Source organism: Artemia sp. Qi Xiang Cuo, chromosome 15 (assembly GCF_049724085.1).
Source record: "Artemia sp. Qi Xiang Cuo chromosome 15, ASM4972408v1, whole genome shotgun sequence".
Classification (NCBI taxonomy): Eukaryota; Metazoa; Arthropoda; class Branchiopoda; order Anostraca; family Artemiidae; genus Artemia; species Artemia sp. Qi Xiang Cuo.
In genome coordinates this window covers 50,984,511-51,012,211 of record NC_142808.1, presented here as the reverse complement: position 1 = coordinate 51,012,211, position 27,701 = coordinate 50,984,511, and the positions used below count along the sequence as shown (strand labels likewise).

The 27,701-nt window shown below is 32.8% G+C and overlaps 1 protein-coding gene and 1 long non-coding RNA gene across 3 annotated transcripts in view; one reads left to right on the top strand and one right to left on the bottom strand.

The window, feature by feature from the left end:
- LOC148943817 (putative nuclear hormone receptor HR3) overlaps nucleotides 1-27,701 on the bottom strand; it is a 115,763-nt gene that overhangs the window by 28,525 nt on the left and 59,537 nt on the right. The gene's annotated exons all lie outside the window — the stretch shown is intronic.
- The window catches only part of LOC148943818 (uncharacterized), a 43,724-nt gene continuing 37,100 nt past the window's right edge, over nucleotides 21,078-27,701 (top strand). For both annotated transcript variants that reach the window (XR_016142949.1, XR_016142950.1), the window contains exon 1: nucleotides 21,078-21,304. This is a non-coding gene — a long non-coding RNA (uncharacterized LOC148943818). The remainder of the gene's footprint in view (nucleotides 21,305-27,701) is intronic.

Sequence of the window (27,701 nt, the reverse complement as noted above, 5' to 3'; positions counted from 1 at the left end):
GTCATTTACGTCTTATTGAAAGCAATATCTATTTTAAGAAATTTTCTCTTTTATCATTAGTTTTCTACTTAATCTAGTTCCATCAGAATGATATGTGCTTAAATTCCATTAACATTTTTATTCCAAACACATTCCGGTAAAATACATAAAAGAGCCAAATAGGTGTGTTATTAATAATCTTCACTTCAATGAATAAAATGAATTTCGTCAAAAAACTAAAACTTTTCATTGTCAAAAGGTAATTGAGGTACAATTGTTCTGTATGTTACAAGGCAATGAAATTGAAAGAAGAATTTAGACATAAGACTGTTTTTTTAAGTGAAATTTTTCTTTGGTGTGATCCTGGTTGTTAAGGATATTTTAGTTTTTAATCATTATTGTTTTATTTAATGGTTAATTGAAAAAGTAATTTAGTTTTTCTCAAGGCCGTATACCCCCCCCCCTTGAAATGCCTGGGAAACTTGTTTTTTTAACACTTTGACCTCTTTATAAAACTCGCATATTTTAAGCTTACCAAATCACAAGGTTGAAGCTACCAAAGACACGATTGAAGTTTTCACTTGTCACAGTAAATTGACTCACCATATAGAAAGGGCTGTTCTTGCAGAGTTTTTCTAGGCGTACAGAAAGGCAAGCAAGACAATATTCTCTTCAAGTTAGATGATAATCGAAAAGCTCAAGGAAAAGAAATCGATCAGACTTAAACCGGTTGTAAAAACTATTGTTTTTTGTGGTCAACAGCAGCCTACCCTTCGTGGTACGAATGATCACGGTCCTCTACGTCCCGAAGAAAAAGAACCAGCTTTAAATGATGAAAACTTCCATGCTCTTTTGAGAATAAGAATGCGATATGGTGATGACGAGCTGAAAGAGCATATTGAAAAAAGTGTGAAAAACGGGATGTATCTGTCTACTGTTGTGCAAAATGAGCTTATTGGATTTTGTGGAAAGATGATTCAAGCTGATATGGCTAAAAGGTTAAACAAAAGTTTGTGCTATTCGATTGTAATGGATGAAACATCTGACATAAAAAACACAGAGCAGCTGGCCTTTTGTGTTCGGTATGTTTCAAACAGAGCTTTGCATGAAGATTTTCGTGGGTTTGCTCCCGTATCAGGTTTAACTGGACAAGGTCTGACCACTGACAGTTATAGTAAAAACACTAAGACGCAAATAAGAAGTTTCGAAATACCACTTTTTATTAAGATAAAGAACACATCCTGGTATGTGTATGCTTAATAGGAAATTGAGAAATCGCCATTTTCTTGCTATGTGTGTTAATGGGCCCGATAAGAATTTGTTGATGAAAAGTATAAAAGATACATTTTATGGGAATGGGGAGCCTTGTACTAATTTTATACTGGACTGGCCTTCTGTCCATTGGTTTTAGAAATACCTTAGAATAATGTTGGATTATTGTAAGTGTTCAAGTATTTTATTGTATTGTACTTTAATGTAGATCTCTTATACTTGTTGACACCCTCGGACAACCAGTCCAAGCGGCTTATATATTATCAGACTTGTATCATTGTGTGCTAGCTGAATAAAAAGTATTGTGTTATAGTCAACCTCTCTACAATCTTCATTTAGTCCCTCAGACAATTCCCAGCTGGTACGCCTCAATAGTCAGGTCATAGCCTAAGGCACGCTGCCAAAGTTTATTTACCTTAGGACACAAGTATCCCCCCTATAAAGAGGGAAATAAGGCGACAACCACAACTTCACCCTACAATCTTAAACCCACTTTACCACAGCTGGTGGCAGTTGGAAAAACTGGTTCGAAAGGACTAAATAAAAACTGTATGTTGGAACAAAAATGAATTTGTCAAAAGGGGAAAGTAAATGAACTTCGCTTTTAGCGGCGCTCAAATTAGCAAAACTTCGAGCAGCTGTGCTCGAACTTTGGCTATTACAAATGGACAAAATGGAAAAAGGCTCAATTAAGAATTGTAAAATGAAAAAAACAGTATCTGGTATTTAGCAACTAGAAGTAAGTGTATAATCAGTAGTTTTCTTAGTGTTAGTAATAAATGCAATGTAGTATCGTATATCGCTAAATAATGAAGTATTTGTACTGCGAATTAAAAGAATAAAATAAAAGATAATACGTAAAGAAAAAAAATCTAGCCGGACCGGTGATACGTTGGTAGAAACAGAAGAATTTTAGGAATAATAGTAGCAAATAGGGTCCTAATTTAGACTTGCTACAGATACAGGCTATAGAATTATTGTGCAAGGATAACACTGCTATAATTTAGGAAAGGAAACTCATAAGTTGTGGTCCGAACAATTAAAGGTTAGAAGTTGCCATTTCCTAGTGTTCTAGGAGTAGAGTTGCTTCGAAAATATGGCATTTTACGACGTAATAATCAATAGAATTACCTTTGTTAAAGCTAACCCGAATACTAGGTTAGTTTTGTAGTTTCACAAGCAAAGGGAAGGCAAAGATATAAAAATTTGTGATTAAAGCACTCGAGGAGAGGGATGGAACAAAAAATGAAGTTTTTGGTTCTTATTGAAGGGATGTTCGTCAAAACTTCAGAGGGCTAACTTGATTGGAAATTGAAAGCTCTAGTTGAGTTTTTTAGGGTCAAAAGAGATTGGAGGGCAACTAGCCCCCCGCGCCTCTTTTTCCCTAATTGCATCCAATAAAAATTTTGAGATAGCCATTAAGTTAAAAATTGCTCAAAAGTCAGATAACAAAAACTCAGGTGTCTTCACAACCCCCAAGGCCCGGGGGCAGGCGTTGTAAGCTATATCCTAGGGCATATATGGTTCTTATGAAAGGTATCCTCGTATAAACTTCAGAAAAGGCTCATTTGATTGGAAATTGAAAGTTCGAGCTCACTTTTTAATAGTCAAAAGGGATGCTCGTATAAACTTCGGAGAGGGTTCATTTTAATCGAAATTGAAAGTAATCCTTCATTTTTTGGATTCAAAGATTCAAAAAAGATCGGAGAGCAATTAGCCCCACCCCTCCACGCCTTAAAGCCTTAAATGTATCAGATGAAAATTTTGAGATAGACATTTTGTTAAAAATAGTTCAAAGTTCAAATATATAAAACTCCGGTGTCGACACAGCCCCCCAGAGCCCGGGGGTAGGCGTTGTAAGTTATGACCTGGGCACTAACCCCAAGATTCCGGGACAAAGTGTTTTAAATTATGCCCCGGGATATATTTATATATATATATATATATATATATATATATTATATATATATATATATATATATATATATATATATATATATATATATATATATATATATATATATATATATATATATATATATATATATATATATATATATATATATATATATATATATATATATATATATACTATCTATATATCTATATGTCTTCTACAATGTCTTCCCCATAGACTTTCGACAATGGCGAATACAACAGTGCAGTTTCCATTTCGGTTTGCCGCCATATATATATATATATATATATATATATATATATATATATATATATATATATATATATATATATATATATATATATATATATATATATATATATATATATATTCGGATTTTTGAAAATTGATACTTTTAATAAAAAAAGCCCGATGGACGAATTTCTTTAGAAGTACTATTAATTCCAGATGTTATAGCTTGGATATGGTGTGCGATTTATTGGAATTTGTTCTATTTAATACATTTATAAGATTTAATGGGAATTTATATAAACAAACTGTAGGTATTCCTATGGGTTGGAATGCGAGTCCGTTCATAGCAGACCTGTTTTTAAGTCAATTAGAATACGAATATATGATAAATAAAAATAGCCCAAGCAATGTAAAATATAACCTTTCAAATAATAAAAGATATCTGGACGATCATTTAGTAATAAATTGTGCAGAGTTTATTGAGATTTCAAAAAATATTTATCGACAAGAGTTACTTCTTGAGCTATTGGATGGGACACTCCGACCATTTCTTAGATTTAAATATTAATATTTCAAATAATAATAAATTAGTTTTTAAATTATATAATAAAACGGATGATTTTAATTTTGAAGTAATTAATTTCCCATGCCTTGAAAGTAATATACATTCAAATATTACTTATTTGGCTTATTATTCCCAATTATCTAGGTATGCAAAAATATGCAGTAATTACACATATTTTTAAAATAGATATAAAAAGCTGAGTGAAAAACTGATCTTAAGAGGTTTTTCTGCCAAAAAAAATTAGTCGGCAATTCAAAAAATTTAGTTTTATGTATCATGAACTCTTAAGTAAATATACAAAAATTATAAAGAAATACTGAATGATATTTTCATATAATTTCTCTTGCGCTTTTCTTTTTTGGAAGTTTGAGTTTTTAGCGGTTTTCAAACAAGCTTGAGGATCTTTAAATTGGTAATTGGTTCCAGATACCAATGAAAGATACATCTGGACATGTCTTCATTTGTTCCAGAATGTTCTCTGTCAGTGACATCTGGGATTTTATTAAGGAAACATTGAAACACTTTTTGTATGTAATTTTTAATAGCTTGACTAGTATGCATGTATTTCACAAGTTTTACCTGACATAGGGTTACCATATAGATCTTATGGTAGAGGCTCCACCGTGCCGGGTAAAGAAAGTAAGGCCTCGAAACCCGTTAAGGCAGGTGGTATTTATTCTGATGAGCCCTAAATGGAAGGTTCTACTTGGAAATATTTTACTAGATTTAAGGTGCTTTTGCTTGTAAATTTACAACGACTTACATTAATTGATGACGACTTTGCATGGACTTGGACATTTATATTTGGTTGACGGTTCGGGTATACTGTTTGGTCCTAGATAGTTGGATAGATGGGTAAGGTAAAAGCCTCGTTCAAGTGCACATTTGTCTCAATTGCTGGATTAGGAAGACAGTTTTTTTTTTTTTTTTTTTTTTTTTTTTTTTTTTTTTGCCAAGTAATTACCTCTTAAACATAATATATATATATATATATATATATATATATATATCTTATATATATATATATATATATATATATATATATATATATATATATATATATATATATATATATATATATATATATATATATATATATATATATATATATATATATATATATATATATATATATATATATATGGTTTTTATTTAAGGAGAGGTCGTATAAACTTCTGAGGTGGCTCATTTGATTGGATATTGAAATTTCTTGTTTTATTTTTATGAGTGCATTTTACAATTTGTTTCGTTTGAAATATAAGACTTGGGATATTTCCTAGTGTTGTGCCATAGTTTATCTTGTCATTGTTACATTCTGTAAATGTTTGTAATTTTCTGTGTATTTTGGCACTTTTTCGTTTGAAACGTATGACTTAGGATGTTCTTGTAATGTTGTTTCGTTATTTATCTTGTCAGTGTTACATTCTTTTGATGTTTCAAAGTGGATAACTTGAATTTTTCGGCTTGAAGCGTATGGCTTAAAATATTTTTCTAGTGTTGTTTACTGGTTTATCTTGTCAGCGTTATATTATGTTAATTTTTCAAATTGCATTTTAGAATTTGTTTTGTGTGAAACATACGACTTGCGATATTTTTGTATTGTTGTGTTATGGTTTATCTTGTCAGTGTTACATTCTGTAATGGTTGTAATTTTCTGTGCTTTTTTGTAGTGTTGTTTCATGATTTATTGTGTTAGTGTTACATTCAGTTAATGTTTCAAGGTGCATTTAGAAATTTTTTCGTTTGAAACGTATGACTTGGGATATTTTCTTTCGAGTGTTGTATCGCGATTTATCTTGTTATTCTTAATTCTGTTGGTGTTTCAAAGTATATTTTGGAATTTTTTTCGTTTGAAACGTATGACTTAAGATATTTTTGTAGTGTCAAGTCGTGATTCATTTTGTCAGTGTTACATTCTGTCGATGTTTCAAAGTGGATTTTGGATTTTTTTTCGTTTGAAACGTATGACTTAAGATATTTTGTAGTGTTGTGTCATGGTTTATCTTATCAGTATTACATTCTATTGATTTTTTGAATTGTTTTTGGGATTTTTTTTCGTTTGAAACGTATGACTTAAGATATTTTTGTAATGTTGTTTCATGATTTATCTTGTTAGTTTTACATTCTGTTGATGTTTTAAAGTGTTTTTAGGATTTTTTTCGCTCGAAACGCATGACATAGGATATTTTAGTAATTTTGTTTCATGATTTATCTTGTGAGTTTTGTTAGTGTTAATGTTCCAAAGTGCATTTGGATTTTTTTTTCGTTTGAAACGTGTGATTTGGAATATTTTAGTAATTTTGTTTCATGATTTATCGTGTCAGTGTTACATTCTATTAATTTTTCAAGGTGCATTTTGGAATTTCTTTCGTTTGAAACGTATGACTTGGGATATTTTTGTAGTATTGTGTCGTAATTTATCTTATCAGTGTTAACTCCGTTGATGTTTCAAATTGGATTTTGGAATTTTTTTTGTCGTTTGAAACTTAATACTTTTGATATCTTTGTAATGTTGTCTCGTGGTTTATTTTGCCAGTGTATCATTTTGTTGATGTTTCAAAGAAACTATTGGAATTTTTCATCTGAAACGTGTGACTTGGGATATTTTCTTTCTAGTGTTGTTTTGTGATTTATCTTGTAATTGATACCTCTGTATATGTTTCAAAGTACATTTTAGAATTAGTGTCGTTTAAAACGTATGACTTGAGATTTTTTTGTAACGTTTTTTCGTGGTTTATCTTGTCAGTGTTACATTCTGTTGGTGTTTCAAAGTTTATTTTGGAACTATTTCGTTGGAAACGTATTACTTTTTTTCTAGTGATATTTTTCTAGTTTTGTATTGTGATTTATCTTGTCAGTTTTACATTCTGTTAATAATTCAAAGGGCATTTTAGAATTTGTTTCGTTTGAAAGATACGACTTAGTATATTTTTGTAGTGTTGTGTCATGGTTTCTCTATCTTTCAATTTTTCATCTCTTTGAGAAAAACAGAACGGAAGTGGAACCTTTTTATTTTCATGTGAAAAATTCGAATTGATCTGTAACTATTTAGAACAGAACTTTCAATATTTTCATATCTGAGAAAATTCAGAATCGAAGTGGAACCTTTTAATATTCACGGAAAAAAATAGAATTGATCTGTAACTTATTTCTTTTTCATTGAGAGAATTCTGAAGAGACTTGAACTTTTCTTCACTTCATTGAGAAAATTCAGAATTAAAGTGGAACTTTTTATTTTCTAGGAAAATATGCACAATCATAGTATAACTTTTCCTATCTTCTATGGAAACATTTAGAACAGAACTGTAATTTTTTTGTCTTTTTAGAAATTATGAACTGAAGTGGAAGCTTTTTTCATTTTCTTTGGTAAATTTCTGAATTGAGTTAACTTTTTCTCTTCTTTAAGAAAATTCCGAAGAGAACTTGAACATTTTGCACTTCTTCAAGGAAACTCAGAATTAAAGTGCAGCTCTTTATCGTTATGGTGAATATTCACGATCAAAGTATAACTTTTTTCTATCTTCTAAGAAAAATTTGGAAGAGAACTTTAAATTTTTCATCTCTTTGAGAAAAATTGGAATTAAAATTAAGAAAATTTAGAATTAAAATGAAACTTTTTATCTTCATGGAAAATATTCACAATCATAGTATAACTTTTGCCATCTTCTATGGAAAAATTTAGAATAGAACTTAAAATTTTTTATGTCTTTGAGAAATTAAGAACTGAAGGAAGCTTTTTCATTTTCTATGGTTAATTTCAGAATTGAACTAGCCTTTTCTCTTCTTTAAGAAAATTCAGAAGAGAACTTGACATTTTGCACTTCTTCGAGAAAACTCAGAATTAAAGTGTAGCTCCATATCGTCATGGCGAATATTTACGATCAAAGTATAACTTTTTTCTATCTTCTACGAAAAATTTGGAATAGAACTTGAAGTTTTCTTCACTTCTTTGAGAAAATATGTAATTAAAGCTGAACTTTTCTCTTCTTGTAGGAAAAATTCACAATCGATGTATCTAGGGTAAAATTTAGAACCGAACTTTGAATTTCTTCGTCTCTTTGAGAAAAATCTGAAGTGAAATTATAAAAAATTAGAATTAGAGTGAAACTTCTTATCTTCATGGAAAATATACACAATCATAGTATAACTTTTCCTATCTTCTATGAAAAATTTGTAACAGAACTTTAAATTTTTTCATCTCTTTGAGAAAAATCAGAACTGAAACTGGTCTTTTTTATATTCTTTGGAAAAAAATAGAATTGATCTGTAACTAATTTCTTTTTCATTGGGAAAGTTCAGAAGAGAACTTGATTTTTCCCCCACTTCGTTGAGAAAATTTAGAATAAAAGTTGAACTTTTTATCTTCATGGTAAATATTGACAACTATGGTATAACTTATTCTATCTTCTACGGGAAAATTTAGAATAGAACTTTAATTTTTTATGTCTTTGGTGAATAAGAACTGAAGTGGAAGCTTTTCTTTCTCTGGAGAAATTAGAATTGAGGTGTAAGTTATTTGGTAAAATTCAGAATTGAGCTAACTTTTCACAATCAGAGTATAACTTTTTCTATCTTCTATGAAAAATTTGGAACAGTACTTTAAAATTTATCATCTCTTTGAGAAAAATCTGAAAAGAATTGGTAAATTTTTATTTTCTCTGGAAAAAATAGAAATGATCTTTAGCTTATTTCTTCTCATAGATAAAATTACAATTAAAATGGGACTTTTTATCTTCATGGAAAATATTCACAATCATAGTATAACTTTTCCTATCTTAAACACTAAAATTTCGAACGGAGCATTAAATTTTTTTATGACTTTGAGAAAAATCTCACAATTAAAGTGGAGCTCTTTATCGTCATGGTGAAATATTCACGATCAATCTTTAACTTTTTCAATCTTCTGCAAAAAATTTTGAGAACTTTAAATTTATGTCTTTGGGGAAAAATCTGAACTGAAGTGGAACCTTGCTTGATGTTGTGGTGTGCAAAAAAGTTGTAAAGTAAAGTTGTGTTTGAAAAAGATGAGTACTTCAAGTTGTAAAATTGGTTTAGGAGGGACATTACGTAAAGAACTTGTTCTGAAAAGATATAATTGCTTGGTGTTGGGGTATGCAAAAAGTCTTAAAGTAGAGTTGTGTGTGAAAAAGATGAGTACTTCAAGTTGTAAAATTGGTTTAGGAGGAACATTACGGAAACAACTTATTCTGAAAAGTTATAATAAAGCCTTTTGAAAAGTTTTGCTTGGTGTTGGGGTATTCAAAAGCTGTGAAGTAAAGTTGTGTGTGAAAAGGATGGGTACTTCAAGTTGTAAAATTGGTTTAGGAGGGACATTACGTAAAGAACTTGTTCTGAAAAGATATAATAAAGCCCATGAAAGGTATTGCTTTGTGTTGGGGTATGCAAAAAGTCGTAAAGTAAAGTTGTGGGTGAAAAGGATTAGTACTTCAAGTTGTAAAATTGGTTTAGGAATGACATTACGTAAAGAACTTTGTCTGAAAAATATAATAAAGTCTTTGAAAAGTATTGCTTGGTGTTGGGGTATGCAAAAAGTCGTAAAGTAAAGCTGTGGATGAAAAATATGAGTACTTCAAGTTGTAAAATTGGTTTAGGAGGGACATTACGTAAAGAATTTCTTCTGAAAAGATATAATAAAGCCTTTTGAAAGTATTGCTTGGTGTTGGGGTATTCAAAAACCATAAAGTAAAGTTGTGTGTGAAAAGGATGAGTACTTAAAGTTGTAAAATAGGTTTAGGAGGGACATTACGTAAAGAACTTGTTCTGAAAAAATATAATAAAGCCTTTTTAAAAGTATTGCTTGGTGTTGGGGTATTCAAAAACCATAAAGTAAACTTGTGTTTAAAAAGGATGAGTACTTAAAGTTGTACAATAGGTTTAGGGGGACATTATGTAAAGAACTTGTTCTAAAAAAATATAATAAAGCCTTTTGAAAAGTATTGCTTTGTGTTGGGGTATTCAAAAAGCCAAAAAGTAAAGTTGTGTGTGAAAAGGGTGAGTACTTCAACTTTTAAAATAGGTTTAGGAGGGACATTACGTAAAGAACTTCTTCTAAAATTATATAATAAAGCCTTTTGAAAAGTGTTGCTTGATGTTGGGGTTTGTTAAAAGTTGTAAAGTAATGTTGTGGGTGAAAAAGATGAGTACTTCAAGTAGTAAAATTAGTTTAGGAAGGACATTACGTAAAGAACTTGTTCTGAAAAGATATGAAAAAAGCCTTTGAATAGCATTGCTTGGTTTAGAGGTATTTAAAAGGCCGTAAAGTAAAGTTGTGGGTTAAAAAGATGAGGACTTCAACTTGTAAAATAGGTTTAGGAGGGATATTAAGAAAGGACCTTGTTCTAAAATAATATAATATAGCCTTTTGAAAAGGATTACTTGGTGTTGGGGTATGTAAAAGGTCATAAAGTACTGTTGGGAGTGAAAAAGATGAGTACTTCAACTTGTAAAAATGGGTTTGTCGTTGATTTCGACTATGAAATTACTTTATTTGAAAATTAAATATTATTAATATAATCAAATATATTTTTAACGCAGATGTTCCATTCCCGAAAAATATTTCTAATATATCCATTATGAGCCTGCTAGTAGTATCTTTATCTCTAAAAATTCCTTTTCTTACATCTCTGACCTTTTTAATATATATTCTGAACGTTTGACGTTCTAGCATACCCTAATAATAATGAACACTTAACAAAGGAATACATAAGATATAATTTTGAAGAAAATTGTACCACCTTTACTCCATTCAGTATTAAAAATTCAAGAACAGTTAGTGAACTTTTTAAGTCAATGGACCGGTAACTTGCTTTGACTCGGAAGTGTTTATTTTGTTTAGTATAAAAGCAGTTTGTTTTAATTGTGATATATTAGTAACTCTACTGATGATGATGACCGACTTTGTCATCAAAATGTTTAGAGGCTTTGTTTTATATTTTCGTTTCACTGTCTAATAAAAGTACCTATCCCTATTTGGAATTCTTATTGATTTTGTCACAGAAAAGGCTGTGTGGTCTTGGAGAAAAAAAGTAACGTCGTATATATGGGGATGACAGACAAACTTCAGAATCAGCAACATTTCATTTACTATTAGAAGAATAAAATGATAAATTTGGCACCTGTAAGTTCCGCATTATTTCATTTTTAATTAGAAGAATATTCAACACAGTATTACAATATTCAAGAACAGTTAGTGAACTTTTTAAGTCAACGGACAGGTAACTTGCTTTGAATCGGAAGTGTTTATTTTGTTTAGTATAAAAGCAGTTTGTTTTAATTCTGATATATTAGTAACTCTACTGATGATGATGACCGACTGTGTCATCGAAATATTTAGAATCTTTGTTTTATATTTTCGTTTCACTGTCTAATAATAGTACCTATCCCTATTTGGAATTCTAACTGATTTCGTCATAGAAAAGGCAGTGTGGTCTTGACGAAAAATAGTAACGTCGTATATGTGGGGATGACAGACAAGCTTCACAATCAGCAACATTTCATTTACTATTAGAAGAATAAAATGATAAATTTAGCACCTGAAAGTTCAGAATTATTTCATTTTTAATTAGAAGAATATTCAACACAGTATTACAAGATTCAAGAACATTTAGTGAACTTTCTAAGTCAATGAACCGGTAACCTGCTTTGACCTGCAATTTTGAAGAAAATTGTACCACCTTTACTCAATGTAGTATTAAAAATTCAAGAACAGTTAGTGAACTCTTTAAGTCAACGGACCGGTAACTTGCTTTGACTCGGAAGTGTTTATTTTGTTTAGTATAGAAGCAGTTTGTTTCAATTTTGATATATTAGTAACTCTACTGATGATGATGACCGCCTGTGTCATCGAAATATTTAGAGTCTTTGTTTTATATTTTCGTTTCACTGTCTAATAAAAGGACCTATCCCTAATTGGAATTATTATTGATTTCGTCATAGAAAAGGCAGTGTGGTCTTGGAGAAAAATAGTAACGTCATATATATGGGGATGACAGACAAACCTTAGAATCAGCAACATTTCATTTACTATTAGATGAATAAAATGATAAATTTGGCACCTGTAAGTTCAGCATTATTTCATTTTTAATTAGAAGAATATTCAACACAGTATTACAAGATTCAAGAACAGTTAGTGAACTTTCTAAGTCAATGGACCGGTAACCTGCTTTGACCTGCAATTTCGAAAAAATTGTATCACCTTTACTCAATGCAGTATTAAAAATTCAAGAACAGTTAGTGAACTTTTTAAGTCAATGGACCGGTAACTTGCTTTGACTCAGAAGTGTTTATTTTGTTTAGTATAAAAGCAGTTTGTTTTAATTTTGATATATTAGTAACTCGACTGATGATGATGACCGACTGTGTCATCAAAATATTTAGAGTCTTTGTTTTATATTTTCGTTTCACTGTCTAATAAAACTACCTATCCCTATTTGGAATTCTTATTGATTTCGTCATAGAAAAGGCAGTGTGGTCTTGGAGAAAAATAGTAACGTCGTATATATGGGGATGACAGACAAACTTCAGAATCAGCAACATTTCATTTACTATTAGAAGAATAAAATGATAAATTTGGTAACTGTGAACTCCGCATTATTTCATTTTTAATTAAAAGAATATTCAACACAGTATTACAATATTCAAGAACAGTTAGTGAACTTTTTAAGTCAATGGACAGGTAACTTGCTTGCAACCCCCAAGGCCCGGGGGCAGGCGTTGTAAGCTATACCCTAGGGCATATATGGTTCTTATGAAAGGGATCCTCGTATAAACTTCAGAAAGGGATCATTTGATTGGAAATTGAAAGTTCGAGCTCACTTTTTAATAGTCAAAAGGGATGCTCGTATAAACTTCGGAGAGGGTTCATTTTAATCGAAATTGAAAGTTATCCTTCATTTTTTGGATTCAAAGATTCAAAAAAGATCGGAGAGCAATTAGCCCCCACCCCTCCACGCCTTAAAGCCTTAAATGTATCAGATGAAAATTTTTAGATGGACATTTTGTTAAAAATAGTTCAAAGTTCAAATATATAAAACTCAGCCCCCACCCCTCCACCCCTTAAAGCCTTAAATGTATCAGATGAAGGGCAACTAGCCCCCCTCCCGCCCTTTTCCCCCAAATGCATCAAATAAAAATTTTGAGAGAGACATTTTGTTAGAAATAGTTAAAAGTTCAGATTAAAAACAAGTGGGGGGGGGAATTAGCCCCCCCCCCACTTCACACCCTGATTTCTCAAAACCCACCCAGTAAATATTTTAATATAGCCATTTTGTTAACAATAGTTCAAACATAAGATAATAAAAACTTCGAGGTTGGCACAAACCCCAAGAGTCCGGGACCAAGTGTTTTAAATTATGCCCCGGGATATATATATATATATATATATATATATATATATATATATATATATATATATATATATATATATATATATATATATATATATATATATATATATATAGTTCCAAAGCTCATTTTGGAAATTTTCCGTTGAAACGTATGATTTGGAGTATTTCTTTTGTGTTTTGTCGTGATTTATCTTGTCAATGTTACATTCTGGTGATGTTTCGAACTTAATTTTAGTTTTTGTTTCGTTTCAAAGGTATGACCTAATTTTTTTTTGTAGTGTTGTGTTGTGGTTTATCTTGTCAGTGTCATATTCTGTTAGGGTTTCAAAGGGTTTTTTCATTCTTTTTTGAAACGTATGACAGGATATTTTTGTAATGCTGTTTAATGGTTTATCTTCTTAGTGTTCCATTCTGTTAATGATTCAAAGTGTTTTTTTAGAATTTGTTTTGTTTGGAACCTATGACTATATATATATATATATATATATATATATATATATATATATATATATATATATATATATATATATATATATATACTTACGCGTGCCCAGTCAGTCCAACCCCCAAAATCACTTCACTCAATTCGGACCATCCCCAAACCGTCCCTCACTCATATTCCTCCCCAAAATCCACTTCCTTTCGACTCCTTTCTTCTCCGTGCGTCCAAGCAGTTACCGGCCGGTTCTGGACTCCTCCCGTTATTTGCCAAAACAAACCCTCCCCCTCCCCTCTCAGACACCCCCACCGTACTTCCCTCCCTCAGCACCTTCTTGCCCCCCGACCCCCCCATTTAAAGAACACTCCCAGCTTAAATTAGTCCCAGATCACCAGGAAAACTTTCTCCCGTCTCTTGAACTTAATCCTCCCTGTCTTTCCAACCAGTATGACTCTAGTTTTAGAGTAAACAAGCAGACTGATCTTTTTTTAACACCCTCATGCAGAGTTTCTAAAACTTCAAATAGTTACAGCTGTTTAGAGTATATGCTAGTACCTGCTCAATTAAATGCAATTGTATTTGAAAAAGATGGATTTGATCCCCCTCTCCTTTGATCTCACTATCCAAGTTTAGCCCCCGTCAAGAATTCCATTAGAACCCCCGACACTATCTGTGACATAAAAAAAGTAAAGTTTATAAATTATATCGTCCAAAACTATTTCCGATTACCATAACCTTTCCTAAACAAAGATGTAATCACGAACTATGAAAAACACGAAGAATGTTACAACTTTTATAAAATATATTGACTAGATGCAGCCGCTATCGATTACGTTCAAGATCGAAAATTGCACATATTAAAGATTAACAATTTTTCTCAATTTATTAAACTCAGACCAGAAAACCACCCTCTGAGTAAGAAAGGTGGCGGAATTTTGTTCTTTATCCGTAATGATATATATCCAAGTGAAATCCCAATTCCGTGTCTTAATCCCTTTGATGAAGTTATGAGGGTGTGTGTTCGACCTAGTCTTTCCGTGTCCTTTCAATTTAATTGTCCTTTGTTGTTTTTATTACTCCAATACTCAGATATCCGCTGACAAAATAAATTTTGTCGAAAAAGTACCTGCATGTGCTGGCTTTGTACTATCAAAATACCCAAATGCAGGAATTTTCCTGATGGGTAACACAAACGATATAAGACTTGATTATATATGTAATGCTTTTAATTTAAAACAGGTCGTTAATGTCCCTACTACAAAAGGCAATACTACTCTTGATTTAATTTGCACTAATCTTTCGAAGTTCTACAAACCCGTCTTCACTCTGCCCCCTCTAGGGGGTAGTTACCACTTTAGCCTTTTCCTATCTCCGCTGGCTAAAGTTAAACAGTCGTTTTCTATAACTGAAACCGCTTATAGACCTCTCACTGACTCAGGACTTTTAAATTTTGGCTCATGGATTACTACTGAAAATTGGTCCTCTGTGTATCACGCAAATGACGTTGACTAAATGGCTTTGTCCCTCCAAAATGTATTGAGGAGTAATTATGAATTCCACGTTCCTGGGAAAAAATTTAAAACGTGTTATACAGATAAGCCTTATACTACTGAGTATTTTAAAAACTTATAAGAAAAAAATCAATTTTCTCAAAGCAGGTCGCATTGCTGAGGCTGATAGTCTAAGGAAGTTTCTAAAGAAAAATTGAAGAAAATCAGCTTCTAATTGTTATAATAATAAATCCAAGAATCAATATTCTAACAAGCCCAAGCAATCGTACATAGAAATTAAAGAAATATGCGAAAAAAGTTCTTCCGAAATTGATTTTCATCTCCCTGAACCCCCTAATAAGACTGCGAACGATCTGAACTTGTACCTTGCTTCCATCGTGCTAAGTCTCCCCCTTTCATTGGCTCAATTCAAACTATTCCTCCCAATACTTCCTTCCCCTTTATTTCTCCCTCTGGTGTTATAAATAAAATTCTTAAGCTTAGAAAATCAAGTATTTATCCCCTGGACATCCCAGTTGACTTAATTAAAGCCTTTTGGACAGAATTACTGAGCCTTTATCAAATATTTTCAACCACATCACAAAATTTGGTAAATTCCCAAGTTGCTGGAAACAAGGTTTTATAACATCTGTCCCTAAAAAATGCGCCAGTCTGACTTTTGCCAACATTCGCCCCATTTCGCTCACTTCTGTTTTTTTCAGAACTTTATTAAGGTTTTCTCTGTGAGTGGCCTAGTAAGAAAATTTGTCTATGTATTGACACCCAACTGTTTGTTAACTTAAAGAAAATTTCCACTACCCAGTACCAAGTTCACGTAGGGCACACCATTGTAAATAACTTTGATACGCCCAGTGTTTGGCTGAACGTTGTCTAAGTTGATTTCAAAAAAGTTTTTGACCTGGTTGACCACACCACCCTAAATCGTTCACTACTGGTTAACTTTAAACTTGATCCTGTTAGTAAATATTGTTATATCGTTTCTTTCAAATAGATCCCAAGTTGTTAAATACAAAATTATTTTCTCTAACCCCCTCCCTATATATTGTGGAATTCCTCAAGGAACCTTATTGGGACCGCTTATATTTCTAGTCATGATTAACGATATTGGTAAGGACTACCCCCAAAGGTGGAAATACGTGGATGACTTGACAATCCTCGAAGTATGTCACAGGAATATTAAAAGTGACCCCCTTGAAATTCTATCCCACATTTCGGATGAAGCTAAGAACCTAAATATGAAAGTAAATTCCACTAAATCAAATATAATGACGATAAATTTCTTGAAATCTATTCCCACCTTCTTTGACCCTATCCCCCCAGATATTTCTGTGTTTTCCTTTAAATTACTTGGGGTTACAATTTCCTCTAATTTAAAGTGGGACATCCACGTGAAAGATATTGTCCGTAGAGCTAATGCGTCCATGTCTCTCCTTAAGCTCTTGGATAAATTTAACGTCCCCCCCATCCCATTCTTTAAGGATTTATACTTCCTTTGTCCGCCCGCATCTTGAATATGCTTGTCCAGTTTGGCATCCTGGCATCTCCCGTGATGAATCAGATAAAATTGAATCTATTCAAAAAAGAGCCCTAAGAATAATTTTTAAAGAAACTTTGGTACCATATTCACTCCTTCTAAAAAAGGCCAAGCTGGAAACTCTTGAGCACAGGATAGGAACACTGTGCCTCCGTTTTGCAAAAAATGCAATAATAAACCCTCGCACGGAAAACATTTTCCCCAAGAGACACTCCCCATCCAGGCACTGCCTGCCACGTACTGTATCTGAACCCATCCCTTTCTTGTCCCCCATCCGTTTTTTAACCTCCATATATGAAAAAACCGTGGGCCCAGTAATTACTTATCAAAAAAACCAAAAGTTTTTTTTTTTTTTTTTTTTTTTTTTTTTTTTTTTGCTGATACCCATGCTGGTGTCGGCTTGGCTCTTCCATTACCTCCCCTTTTTATATATTATCTTTTAAACCTTTTTAAAATTATTTTTATATCAATTTTTTTTGGGTTTTGTTTTAATTTGTGCCTTTTTAACTTTCTGACATTTGACACTTTTTGTTTTTTAGACTAATGAATGGCTTTGCCTTTCTGATATTGTTGTTTTTGGCATTGTTTAGCCAGTTTTTTAGTTGTTGTGCTATTTCTATGTCTTTTTTTTATTATATGACCCCGAAATGCGAATTCAGCCCTTCGGGGCTTGTGATAGTCATTTTTTGAAATAAATATCTTATCTCATAAATATCTTATCTTAACAAAATGGCTATCTTAAAATAATTGCCCCCCCACTTGTTTTTTAATCTGAACTTTGAACTATTTCTAACAAAATGTCTCTCTCAAAATTTTTATTTGATGCTTTGGGGGAAAAGGGCGGGAGGGGGCTAGTTGCCCTTTGATCCCTTTTGATTTATAAAAGGTGAGCTAAAACTTTCAAGCTCAAATCAAATGAGCCCTATTTGAAGTTTATACGAGAATCCCTTCCATTAAAATTTTATCTGATGCATTGGCTACCTCAAATTTCCTGTTAGATATATTTGTGGGAAAAGTCTTGGGAGGAGGGATAGTTGCCCAAAGATCATCTTTGACTCTTAAGAAGGCCTTTAGAAGTCTCGATTTCCAATCGAATGAGCCCCTTTTGAAGTTTATACGACGACCCCTTCTATATGAAGTGCCTATGGGAAAAAATGGAGTGTGGGGGGAGGCTAGCTGCCCTCCGATTACTTTTTACTCTTAAGAAGTGAATTAGAACTTTTAATTTCCAAACCAAATAAGCCCTCTGAAGTTTTACGAGCATCCCTTAAATAACAGCCATATATGCTCCCAGGTCATAACTTACAACGCCTACCCCCGGGCTCTGGGGGGCTGTGTCGACACCGGAGTTTTATATATTTGAACTTTGAACTATTTTTAACAAAATGTCTACCTCAAAATTTTCATCTGATACATTTAAGGCTTTAAGGCGTGGAGGGGTGGGGGCTAATTGCTCTCCGATCTTTTTTGAATCTTTGAATCCAAAAAATGAAGGATAACTTTCAATTTCGATTAAAATGAACCCTCTCCGAAGTTTATACGAGCATCCCTTTTGACTATTAAAAAGTGAGCTCGAACTTTCAATTTCCAATCAAATGAGTCCTTTCTGAAGTTTATACGAGGATCCCTTTCATAAGAACCATATATGCCCTAGGGTATAGCTTACAACGCCTTCCCCCGGGCCTTGGGGGTTGTGACGACACCTGAGTTTTTGTTATCTGACTTTTGAGCAATTTTTAACTTAATGGCTATATCAAAATTTTTATTGGATGCAATTAGGGAAAAAGAGGCGATGGGGGCTAGTTGCCCTCCAATCTCTTTTGACTCTAAAAAACTTAACTAGAACATTCAATTTCCAATCAAGTTAGCCCTCTGAAGTTTTTACGAACATCCCTTCAATAAGAACCGAAAATTCCCCCAGGGCATAACTTACAACGCCTGCCTTCGGGCTCTGTGTCTTCCCCGGAGTCTTCGTTCAACAGTCTTTGAACTATTTTTTAATAAATGGCTATCTCAAAGTTCTTATCGGTTAGGTTTGAGGAAAAAAGGTCATGGAGGGGGGCTAGGTGCCCTCCAACCTCTTTTGATTCTTAAAAAGTTAACTAAAACTTTCGAATTTCAATCAAATGAGCCCTCTTTGAAGTTAGTAGGAGCATCCCTTCATAAGATCCACATATGCCCCCCGGGCATAACTTACAACGCCTGCCCCTGGGCCATGAGGAGTTGTGTCGACACCGGAAATTTAGTTATATGATCTTTGAACTATTTTCAACAAAATAGCCATCTCAAAATTTTTTCCCGATGAATTTTGGATAAAAGGGTTGGGGGGGGGGGAAGCTGGTAACCCTCCGATATCTTTTCATGCTTAAAAATTGAACTAGAACTTTCAATTTACAATCAAATGAGCCCTCTCTGAAGTTTATACTAGCATTGCTTCCATAAGAACCATATATACCCCCAGGGCATGACTTATAACCCTTGCCCTGAAGACTGTTGGGGGATTGTCCTGCTCAAACATATAATTTCCAGAACTTTCATTACGTTGAACAAAATGGCTATATCAAAATTTTGATTGGATGTGTTTATGGAAATAGTGGGAGTGGAAAGGGTGATAGTTGCCTTCCAATCACTTTCGACTACTAAAAAAGGGAACTAGCCATTTATATTTCCAATCGAATGAGCCCTTTCTGAAGTTTCTACGACAATGCTTTCTATAAAAACCTTATTTGCCCCCAGAGCATAATTTAAAACGCTTGCCCAGAGGGCTGTGGGGGAGTGTTCTCCTCAAAAACATAATTTCTATCTGAAAATCAACTTTGTTGAACAAAATGGCTATCTCGAAATTTTGATTGGATGTGTTTGGGGAACTGGTGGGAGTAGAGGGGGTCTTAGTTGCCTTCCAATCACTTTTAATCCTTAAAAAGGACACTAGAACTCTCGATTTCAAATCGAATGAGCCCACTTTGAAGTTTCTACGACGACTCCTTCCGTATGAAGTGCCTCTGGGAAAGAAAATAAAAAAAATATAAACATCGGAGCCGTATAGCCTTTACTATAGGCAACGCTATAGCGTTGCCTCTGATAGCTACACTCTTTATTTGTAGTTACAATTTTCTCTTAGGCTCTTCCCTTTAGTAAAAAGGTGGTTCTTTTCCAAGGATAATATCCTTATGTTTCTTCTTTTTTACGTACGGTAGTTTTTTTTAATATGAGCGAACGTAACTGTTTTCGCTTTAACTTCCCAACTTTATGTGGTCTTGCCTTAAATTTCAACTTCAACTTGTGTCGTTTGGTCTATTAAGGTGCTTATTATAATTGTTTATGCCATGTTAGTCATTTTTCCAAAGAAACGCGACTCCCACATAAAAGAGCATAATTTTCCATCTCCTCCTGAAGCCTTTCTTCAGTATTTCTATTTAATCCCGGCCAGGGTTACACCACTGGCACGATGGCTCTCTAGCATAATATACAACTTATTTTGTACTAATTGAGTACAAAAATCTCGTACTAATCTCGTTCAGTCAGCTCAATATGAACGTATATCAAAGACTAGCCGACTTCACCCAATTTCTTTTACTTCACTTCCGTCTAGCTATATTTTCAACTTGAACCCTTTTTTTATTATTTACTTCAATGAAGCCTAAGGTTTTTTTTCAAGTGTTTATCAGCATTTTCAGTACTATAGGTCTTTTCTAAGCCTATATTTATATTTCCTGTTTTATTCATTAGATTTTTCAAGCAAAAATGTTCCATGTTTCCTTTATGTTCCCAATATTAGTCCATGTTTTAAGGGGTGGGGAGTTGTCTATTGTCAAAACCTGTTTTTTTAGTTCTCTGTCCAAAAGTGTTAATTTAGTGTTCTAAAAGCACTGTATTTTCCAGTTGATTTTTAGAGCACTTTTAATTAAGTTTTTGCGCGACATAATTGCCTTAATCAGGACCGGATTTACTTCAGTAACCGCTTGTTTTCTGAATTAAGGTCTTTCCTGTCTAATAATTTTTAATTTAAACAATAATTCGTCTTATTGAAATGCAATTCTGGCGATAATCTGGTTTTAATTTTTTTTTCAATCTATAGTATTTATAACTCTAATTTCGATCTTAATTATTACGTCTATAAAATTTTTAAATGTTTGGGAGATTTCATGAAGGAACTAATCTCTTTCAAGCAGAAATAATCTTCTGATAACGAATAATTGGAACAAAATGAGAAGCCTTCTGTTCATTTTGAATTGTTCGTTTCCGTGGCAATGTGATAGTTTATAATTTTGTGCTTAATTAAATGAGTTTTTTTCACACTAAGTTCCCGACTTGTGAGGATGGCTGTAGGAACTTGGGGTAGAGTATAATTTAATCTCTGCCCTGTTTGAAGATGTCTTGATCTGTTGGTGAAATTCTCCATATTATTTCAAATTCTGTCTGTGGATTAATGAAGTTATTTTTGGATATTTTTATTTCTTTAACGATATAATGACCTTTCATCCTTTTTCGTAAGTTTTATCATAGCTGTTTTTCCCACTTATTTTCACTATTTCGTCTGTTCGACTAAACTGTACTTATTTATAATTAGACTAGACGTGAGGGTGGTTCGTCATTGAGCAACAGTAAGAACGGACCAGAATTATCAATATTAGCTTTCCCAAAAGGATACAATACCTTCGCTGTTTGTCCTATTGTGGGCTTATATTCTATGTAAACAAGCATAACAGTTTTCATACACTGGCTTGTTTTACATATCCATGGCTCGAAAGCAGCCATGGTTTAAAATTCAAATTTGAACTTTCTCTGACGCATTTTGTGCGGCTAATTCAGAATTTGAACTTTTTCTAACACAATCATTCAGATGAAGGTCCTCTATGTAGGGAAATGAGGCCCTTCTAAGACCTATCCCCGTGCCTCCGTTTTCTGTGATTATCAGTTTCTCTCACCGAATTTCTTGCCCTACACAGACTTCCCATCACAGCTGGGTAACAATTTTTTTTCGCTTACTTTGGCGACTTCTGCTAAGCTTACACATTTGTTTTCTTACTTATAAGGTTACTTTTCTCTTTTTTGTTCCATCCCTCTCCTCGAGTGCTTTAATCACAAATTTTTATATCTTTGCCTTCCCTTTGCTTGTGAAACCACAAAATAACCTAGTATTCGGGTTAGCTTTAACAAAGGTAATTCTATTGATTATTACGTCGTAAAATGCCATATTTTCGAAGCAACTCTACTCCTAGAACACTAGGAAATGGCAACTTCTAACCTTTAATTGTTCGGACCACAACTTATGAGTTTCCTTTGCTAAATTGTAGCAGTGTTATGCTTGAACAATAATTCTATAGCCTGTGCCTGTAGTAAGGCTGAATTAGGACCCTATTTGCTGCTATTATTCCTAAAATTCTTCTGTTTCTACCAACGTATCACCGATCCAGCTAGATTTTTTTTTCTTTACGTATTATCTTTTATTTTATTCTTTTAATTCGCAGTACAAATACTTCATTATTTAGTGATATACGATACTACATTGCATTTATTACTAACACTAAGAAAACTACTGATTATACACTTACTTCTAGTTGCTAAATACTAAATACTGTTTTTTTCATTTTACAATTCTTAATTGAGCCTTTTTCCATTTTGTCCATTTGTAATAGCCATGTTCAAGCAAAGTTACTCGACGTTTTGCTAATTCGAGCGCCGCTAAAAGCGAAGTCCATTTACTTTCCCCTTTTGACAAATCCATTTCTTTTCCAATATACAGTTTTTATTTAGTCCTTTCGACCCAGTTTTTCCAACAGCCACCAGCTGTGGTAAAGTGGGTTTAAGGTTGTAGGGTGAAGTTGTGGTTGTTGCCTCATTTCCCTCTTTATAGGGGGGATACTTGTGCCCTAAGGTAAATAAACTTTGGCAGCGTGCCTTAGGCTATGACCTGACTATTGAGGCGTACCAGCTGGGAATTGTCCGAGGGACTAAATGAAGATTGTAGAAGGTTGTGAAGAATTGTAGAAGGTTGACTATAACACAATACTTTTTATTCAGGTAGCACACAACGATACAGGTCTGATAATATATAAGCCACTGGGATTGGTTGTCCGAGGGTGTCAACAAGTATAAGAGATCTACATTAAAGTACAATACAATAAAATACTTGAACACTTACAATAATCGAACATTATTCCGAGGTATTTCTAAAACCAACAGACCAGAGCTCAGTCCAGTATAAAATTAGTACAAGGCTCCCCATTCCCATAAAATGTATCTTTTATACTTTTCATCAACCAATTCTTATCGGGCCCATTAACACACATAGCAAAAAAATGGCGATTTCTCAATTTCTTATTAAGCATACACATACCAGGATGCGTTCTCTATCTTAATAAAAAGTGGTATTTCGAAACTTCTTATTTACGTCTTAGTGTTTTTACTAAAATCCGATTTTGACTTAATTAGAAAGCGTCACCATATAGCAACTATATTTTGTTAAACATTCCATTCAACATGCCCTAAAAGTTGCAACTTAATATATTGAGCCACTCCTGAAGTATCAGAAATTTAACTTCCTGAAAAACCTGAATGTATACTGGGTCTATTGATCAAGGTCTCAACATCCCCAGTAACAAGTTCTGAAATTTCCAACATAACTTCTTTCAATTTTACGTGTATATTGCCCTTACATCCTTTTGAAAAACTTAAAATATATAGCACCTTTTAATTTAAATTTATCCCCCCTCTATGTTCCTTGAAAAAACCGCTTAATATCCGAATTTGTTCCGGAAACGGTAAATCTATGCCATTTTTAAAACCTGGATGTAATTTGACCTTTTTGATTTAGTTTATTAGTAGTATTTACACTACTAGTGGCCGTAACATTAATACAAAATCTGGGAGTTTCAACGTAAGCTTATCCATCCCTAAGACATTATTCCATATACTTTTTGATAACATATATGCCTTCAGCAGGGATGCTCAACTATTCAAATAGAAGTATTTAAAATACGTATTTAATAATTTTCATTTAATTTAAAATTCGCATTTAACTACATTTTTTCTGTGTATTTGGAATATGTATTTAGATACATTTTCCAGTATTTGAAATACAAAATTCTTTCAATATACACATTTTATGCTAAAAACTTTGTTCGAGGTTCTTTGTTGTCTATGTAGATGTTAGTAGTCGGCAAGGGATTGATCAAAGGAATTTCAAAACCAATTTCAAAAAGAATTTCAAATTCGGTCTATTTACTTTTATTTTCAAGGATTGATGACGAATATTATTATGAAAAAAAATAAAATTTTGGATTCAATTTGCTTATATTTACTGCCAACTGTGCTCTCTAATTTATTTTAATAAAAGTGAATTTTCAAAAATTACAAAATGATTACAACCATTAAATAATGTATTCGAAATTTTGCACCCCTAAAATTTCTATACACGGGACAAGTGCCACCTCTGACCCTCACCTAATACCACCACTGGCAGGGATAAGTAGGGTGAATGAGTTGATAGGCTACTTGATCAGACAGCAACCTTATGATTCCCGTAGATCTACTGACAGAGTGGGACTAATTTAAAGTATGTGTGCGAATTTATTCGTTCTGGAAAAAACACCTTTTTTTACTGTATGTTATTCTTTCACAGATACCCTGCAGTAGAGTTAGGATACATAAAAGTCACTTCTTGCAGTGCATCTTTGGTCCTATTGACATGAATATTTATTGTATTTTTATTGGTCTATAGGTTAATTTTTTTTATTGGTATTTTTATTTATGTATTTCTTGGTTCTAATCATGGGTGCCGGTAGGGGAGGTCCTGCCCCCCCTTTGTAAGTGTGGCACTATAAAGTAATTATAAGAAAACCAAAGGAAAGAGAGCAGAATAGGGATAGGAAAAATGTGTGTTGACCCATTTTTGGCTGCCTGCCAATGGATTTTGACCCTTAATAAGGAAAATAGAAGTTCTAATTTGTGACTAAGTGACCCTTTTCCAGTTTTGCACAAATATTTTTTTTATATGATTTGGTTGGAGCAAAAAAAAATCCAATTCTTCAAAGTAATGACTGGTAAGTAAATAACGAGCTTTGTCAATAACGAAACAATAAGAGCCTAGCAATTAATAACATTCAATCAAAGAATCAGCTTTTCATGGTGATCCTAAATATGTATTTGTTTATTAGTAATTAGTGCAGTTAATAGAAAACAAGGAAGTTTTTCTGACTAATGAAAACACAAGGAAAATAACTTAAAAAGGGGCAATTTCGGTAAAAATATGCCGTCGACTTCCATTGCAAGAGTACCCATGAGGTGATATAAGAAGCCAATATAATCAGAATTATTTCCCCTGAACGAAGTGTTGGAAATTTCTGTATATTCCCCTTGAACAGATAAGTTTTTTGTGTTTTATCATCATTTTTTTTCAAGGAGTGATTGTATTTATCTAGTTGTCACTTTGAAAAATATTTAGTTTTTTACAGTTATGAAGCATAAAGGTGTCAAATATAGTGGTTTTTGGTATTCACAGTTAAATTAAAATATAATTAAAAAATTTTATTTGATTTTCTTATTCTTAGTTTTAAAGTTTTAGTTTTAAAAAAACTACTTTGATGATGCGTCACTTTTTATAAACACTGAGTCTAAAGGCATTAAAAGTTTTGGTGTTCGATAACCAAGTTGAAAACTATCGATACTGTTTAAAAAAAAATCCGTCAAACGCTTCGGCATTGCTCAACAGAACTGAATGCAGGGAGTTTATATCTTAGTTTTCGTAAGTAGGCTATTGTTTTGTGTATTTTTTGTAATTACTTACTTTTTTCATTTTTATACACTTTTACTTTAATTGCCATACTTTTTCCGTTGCCTTTAGAAAAATATATGTCTCTAAAAAAAAAAAAAAAAAAAAAAAAAAAAAAATTCAACTTAAAGTAAGAAACAACATTGAAGCTTAAAATGAACAGAAATTATTACGTAAATGAAGGGGGTCGCCTTCTTTTCAACACCTCGCTCTTTACGCTACAGTTTTTCAGCACTTAAAAAAAAGTTACTTATTGTTCTAATTAAACAACCCTTGTGTTTCAGGACTAGTTTCTAAAGGATTGGGACAATGTTTAAACTTTAGCGTAGAGTGAGATGTTGAGGAGAGGGCCATTCCCTTCATACACTTAATAATTTATGTTCGTTTTAAGTTTTAATGTTGCTCCTTACTTTCAGTTGACAAAAAATTATTTTTTTTCTGATCGTTTTGAAATAAAGCCAGGATACCTGGCTCCACCTCCACACAAAAACTCCCCTTGCCACGAAAATATCATCTGGACAATTCAATCCTGGCAAAAATTTACCCCGGACAATTACCTTAACATGCCACGCGTAAAATTGAATCGGCAAAGAGAAAGCAAGACATATAAAGAATCTTTTTATAGGAATTCTGGTAAATTCACCCAGTGTAAAATTTGCCCTGAAAAGTTCACCCCCCTGGAAACTTCCCTCTCCAGGGAAAATTCTCGCAGCAGAAAATTCGTCCTCCCCTTCCCCACCAAAATGTATGCAAAAATGTATGCATACTTCCCAATAACAAATAAAACAACGGACAACTTTTATAGCTTAAAAACCTTTCCCATGGGACTCTAGGGGGTCATTTTATCTCCAGACATAGTTATTGGGCCTTTCAACTATACTGAACAAAAAACCATCTCAAAATTTTGATCAGACGATTTTGTGAAAAACACTGTGTGGGAAGGGGTCTAGTTGCCCTCCATTTTTTGGTCACTTAAAAAGTGCACTAGAACTTTTCATTTCCGTTAGAATGAACCCTCTCCTGACGTTCTAGGCCCACCGGGTCGAGATGATCACCCCTAAAAAAAAAACAACAACAACAACAAATAAACGCACATCCGTGATTTTTCTTCTGGCAAAAATTACAAAATTCCACATTTTTGCATATATGACCTTGAAACCTCCACAGTAGGGTTTTTCGATATGCTGAATATGATGGTGTAATTTTCATTAAAATTCTATAGCTTCAAGGGGGTCTTTTCCGCTTTTTTCAAAAATCAGACAAATTTTATCAGACTCGTAGCATTTGATGGGTAAACTTAAACTTAATGAAACTTGTATATTAGGAATCAACATAATAAGCTAATTCTTTTGATATATCTATTGCTATCAAAATTTCGTTTTTTAGAGTTTCGGTTGCTATTGAGCCGGGTCACTCCATCATGTCGGGTAATCATATAGTTCGTGGTAATGAACTTACAGTTCGTTACCACGAACTGTTTGACCCCTCTAAATCCAAACAGAGATCATTGGAATATTGATCGTTTTTAATGCGTTACCAAAAGTATTGTATTCAAAAAACTTTACAGCTTCATGAAATGCAATTAAACAAATAGAAAAGGTTTTTCAACTAAAGTTCAAAATTTAAAACAGATATAAATTACTCTGTATATAAGGGAGACTGCCCCTCTTTCAACACCTTGCTCATTACACAAAAGTTTATTAGTGCTTTGAAAAATCTTTTTTTTTTCCAATTGCAAATTTTCTTTAAAAACTTGAGAAAAAGCCAAACTTCACAATAAAAAGTAAAGAGCTTGGGAAGAAACAGCTCCTTTCATGCAAAGAATTGTATGTTCAAATAGGTTTCAAATCTGCCCCTTGCTTTCAGTTGAAAAGCTCTTTTTTTATTTAATTTCTGATTGTTTTCCAAATCATATCAAGACCTAACCAAGATATAATTTAAGGTACCGGTCCCTTAAATCCTGGCTTTTTAAATTTGTAAATCAATAATTTACGTTGATTAGAACCGCCCTGCGTTTAAATTTGCATATTTAATTTTGGATCATTTTTGAATATACTAAAAAATGGTGATGAATAGTAATTTTGGTGAAAAGTCCTTGTTAATATTACTACTAA